The sequence below is a fragment of the Brassica napus genome, chromosome C1 (assembly GCF_020379485.1).
Source record: "Brassica napus cultivar Da-Ae chromosome C1, Da-Ae, whole genome shotgun sequence".
Lineage (NCBI taxonomy): Eukaryota > Viridiplantae > Streptophyta > Magnoliopsida > Brassicales > Brassicaceae > Brassica > Brassica napus.
This window is the reverse complement of record NC_063444.1, coordinates 24,984,108-24,988,823: the sequence shown is the minus strand read 5'-3', so window position 1 is coordinate 24,988,823 and position 4,716 is coordinate 24,984,108. Positions and strand designations below refer to the sequence as shown.

General features: G+C 35.9%; 1 long non-coding RNA gene across 1 annotated transcript; it reads right to left on the bottom strand.

The window, feature by feature from the left end:
• Positions 1–1,549: 1,549 nt before the first annotated feature.
• Positions 1,550–2,868, bottom strand: LOC125580964. Its single transcript, XR_007318682.1, has 3 exons — positions 2,580–2,868; positions 1,785–2,504; positions 1,550–1,690 (listed from the first exon to the last, which is right to left on the bottom strand). It is a non-coding gene; the product is annotated as an uncharacterized LOC125580964 (long non-coding RNA).
• Positions 2,869–4,716: the final 1,848 nt, after the last annotated feature.

Here is a 4,716-nt window from a genome sequence, read left to right as displayed (position 1 = left end):
TATTTATAAAATATGAATTAAATAAGCATTAAACATAACATATATTTTACAACAAAAGATTTATAATATAATACAAGAAGTGTTATCTTCGTTATGAAGATAACTGTTATATCACATCAATATTATACCAGAGAGTATAAAATGTTAAGATAAATATCATCATTCGAACCATGAAAAGATGCGTGTGTTTATCACAAATGAAGTTTGTCTTACTTCCTTTCTCTTTGCTTTTTGGGATTTTCCATACAAATCGACTAAATGTTTCGATGTACAACAAACACTACCTAATGCCCTTTCAAACCGCATCTGTAGCAATTTTTTTAGTTTGTTTTTTTTTTTGTCATCCCGACCACTTTCATTTCCATGGAGTTTATTATTAGTTTTTTCATCGTAGAAACAAAATATTCTTCATTGTCCTCTTCCAAGACCACAATAGCGGTTTCTACCGCGCCCACATCCTCGTCCTTCCCAATCACTATAACTAAATAATGCAACATTCACTTCAGGGAATGGAGTAGATCCACTAGGACGAGCATAATGTTTTAATATAAGTTGGTTATTCTGCTCCACAACAAGGAGAAATTGCATTAACTCCGAGCAGCGGGTATAATCATTCTCCTGGTATTGTTTTTGCATGACTACATTCCCAAGATGGAACGTGGAGAGGATTTTCCGTATCATATCATAATCACTTATTTTTCCTCAACATAACATTATTCTTGATGTAATTACGAACATCGCCTAACACTACAAGAAAACACCGGTATTCCAACGACAAATATCATCGGTATGTCCTCGGAATAACGGTATTCCGAGGACATACCGACGAGAATGGTCGTCGGAAAGTAAAATTTCCTCGGACTTTCCTCGGAAAATTCTGAGGGAATACCGAAAATTAAAGATTCCGAGGACATTCCGAAGAAACATTTCCTAGGACTGTTCGTCGGTATCTCCTCGGATATTTCCGATGGAACGGTCCTCGGAAACATTCCGAGAGAAAAAAGGTATCGGAATATTCCGACGAACTTTCGCCGTCGGAATATTTCGAGAAACCTTTGCCGTCGGAATATTCCTAGGAAGTGTATCCGTTGGGATATTCCGAGGAGATATGCCCTCGGAATATTCTGAGGAACTACGGCCGTCGGAATATTCCGAGAAACCTTTGCCGTCGGAATATTCCGAGGAAGTGTATCCCTCGGGATATTCTGAGGAGATATACCCTCGGAATATTCCGAGGAAGTTGTCGTCGGAATATCCCGAGGGATACACTTCCTCGGAATATTCCCAAAAATAATTTTTTTTTTAAATTAAAAATTTATTTTTTTTAATTGAAATTCGAAAATATAAAATTAAAATTGAAATAGAAAACATATTAGGTAATATTCAAAGCTGTACGTACCAATATAAAACATTTAGAGTTTTTGGAAAAAAAAGAAAGAAACTACGGGAACTGCTCGTTCGGGTACATCCTCTTCATCATCTCCATCATTTGCTCGTTCTGCTACCTCGTTGCCTCCCATCCCGCCTCTTGATCCGCCATCTTTTGCTCCAACGCAGCTATGCGGTCATCTCTGTCCTTCAACTGGTCCATAAGCACTTCTGGATCAACATAGGGCTGTGGTGCAGAAGGAGGAACCGACCGGGCTCGACGACCTAAACCGACCAAACGTCCCTTCTTCTTTGGAACCGACTGAAATAGAAAATAAACAAATTTAAATAATAGAAAAGATGATAAAATGAAAATAAAGAAATAAATGAATTGAACTTTTTTATAAAGAACATACCGATTCAACGATTTCGTTGATTCGAATCCGGGACAAGTTGGTCGAAGTCGTCGAAGTGGCGTCCATGTCGGTTTGAAGCTGAGATAGGCGGGTCTCTTCGTCTTCCTTCTGAGTTTCGATCAGGCTGAGCACATCCCTCACAACACCATCATCAATCTCCCCGGTGTGCTTGTTGGTATGCGCTGTCTTCTTTAGGACGAAATCATCAACCGGCTCGCCATCATTTTCATCCGCCTTGAAAAAACAAAAGTTAAACAAACATTAGAAATTAGAAGAAATGCATAAAAAATAAAATAAAAATACTTAAATAATTAAAAAAAAAAAGATTGAACTTACCAAGCGATCCCCCAGTGTGGCAATAGTTTGGGCACCCAAATTGTGCTTGTACATGCCCTTCTCGCCACAATCGCTCTTGCGGTTGGCGGAGTTGGTCACGGAGGTAGCTTTCGTCTCGTCCTTATCCCAATGCACACACAACTCCTCCCAGACCGTGCTGTTGATCGACTTCGGGACCTTTTAATAAAAAAAAATATAAAATAGTTTAATAAATCCAAAAATAGTTTAATAAATTCAAAAAATTGTTTAATAAATTAAAAAAACCTGATTGATGAGCCACTTCTGCTTCCACTCGTAGATCTGCTTCCCATAGTTGTCCATAACTTTATGGACGAAGGCGTCACGGATAAAGTTCGTGTGATCGGGATTCCAGGTGAACTCTTGCTAAAAAAAAAACACAATTTGTAGAAATTTTATATTAAAGATTAAAAATATAAGTTAAAAAATTAGAATACTTACCGCAAACTGACGAAACCACATCTCCTGGTCCTCGGCAGGGAAGTGAGAGAAAGTCGGATATCCCTTGCTGAGGTTCGAGTACATCATATTGTTGATCCATGCGATGATCCCGTTCCCGGATCGGTTGAACCTAATATAAGAAACAAATTATTAATAATGAATCAAATTTTAATGAAAGAAAAAAAAAGACTTTTAATTACCATGTTTGACGTTGCCCCTTTGGACACGGAGTGAGATAGGGAAGATGCTCATGACCGGGCTGTTGAACCAACTGGGCAACAGTCATCACTCCCGGAACGACTGGAGGAGCCGGAGGGGGTGCAGCAACGGGAGGGGTTGCAGCAGCGGGAGCAAAAACGGGAGCGGAAAATGAAGAATCCCGACAGTGGCTGCTCGACCCCCGACAGTGGCTGGACGAACCCTAAGAGTGGCTCCCCGTACCACTACGACCTCTTGGTGAGGCACGACGAGATCGAGACCGGGTCTGATCACCAGTAAACCTGTAAATTAAAAAAAACATATTTAAAAATAGTTTTAATAAATATTAATTGAATAAATATTTAAAATTAGTTATAATAAATATATAGATTAAAAAAACATATTTAAAAATAATTTTTATAAATAAAAAAAAATAATAAAATAGTGTTTATAAATCAAAAAAATGTTTTATAAATACAAAATTAGTTTTAATAAATATAAATATTTTTATAAATATGAAATCATCTTTAATAAATCGAAAAATCGAATTTATATACAAAAAACATTTTGTAAAATCCAAAAAATCGAATTTATATACAAAAAACATTTTGTAAAATCCAAAAAATCGAATTTATATACAAAAACGTTTTGTAAAATTCAAAAATCGAATTTATATACAAAAATCGATTTTATAAATACAAAAATAATAAAAAATTTATAAAAAACTTCTAAATCAATTCAACACAACAAATTATTCAACCAAATCACAATTCTAAACCTATTACACAACCAAATCACATTCCTAACCAATCACCCTAACAAAAATCTATCAAAAAACTTCTAAAATCATCAAATCTACATAAAAACCTAACAAAAAGAACCTAAGAGAGTGGGATAGGGTCCTTACATGATTTGTGTACGTTTAGAGAGGATTCGCCGGAGAGATCATCGTGAGAGAAGGGGGAGATCGCCGGAGAGGAGAAAAATCTCCGGAGATGAAGAATAGAGAAATGGGGAAGAAGAAGTGTTTCGTCTTTATAAAACCTAGGGTCCGACGGAAACTATCCGTCGGAATTTCCTCGGTATTTTCAATTTTAATTTTCGCGAAATATTTGGCGGCTGGTTAGCCCGGTTAAATGAAAATATACCGAGGAAATTCCGACGGATACTTAAATATCTGTCGGAATTTCTTCGGTATGTTCATTAATTCGAGGAAAAAGAATATTCTATGCATGTATTTCTATTGATTTATATTGTTCCTCGGAATTTCCTCGTACTATTCCGAGGAACGCATGTTTGGGGTTTCAAAACATCAATTTTTTTTGCCCTATATCATTTCTTATACAAATGCAATGCATACCATTGAGGAATCTTTGTATAGATGATCATAAACTATGAAATAACAAAATTTCAAAACGAATTGTAAGTATTCCTTTTCCCGTTCATTAAAGTGTATAAGGGTTTCTCTTATGTTGTGGGGATTTCGTTCATACAATCGGAAAAGTGTTTAGTATAGGGTAAGGAACAAATTTTTGACTTCATAATCAGTCTAAGACACTTAATAAGGGTTATATAAGTGTTATTCAAAACTTCCTCGGAAAAGCCTCGGAATATTCCGAGGAAATTCCGAGGAACACTTGGATTTCCTCGGAATTTCCTCGGAATATTCCGAGGCTTTTCCGAGGAACACATGTTTGGGGTTTCAAAACATCAAATTTTTTTGTCCTATATCATTTCTTATACAAATGCAATGCATACCATAGAGGAATCTTTGTATAGATGATCATAAATTATGAAATAACAAAATTTCAAAACGAATTGTAAGTATTCATTTTCCAGTTCATTAAAGTGTATAAGTGTTTCTCTTATGTTGTGGGGATTTCGTTCATACAATCGGAAAAGTGTTTATTATAGGGTAAGGAACAAAGTTTTGACTTCA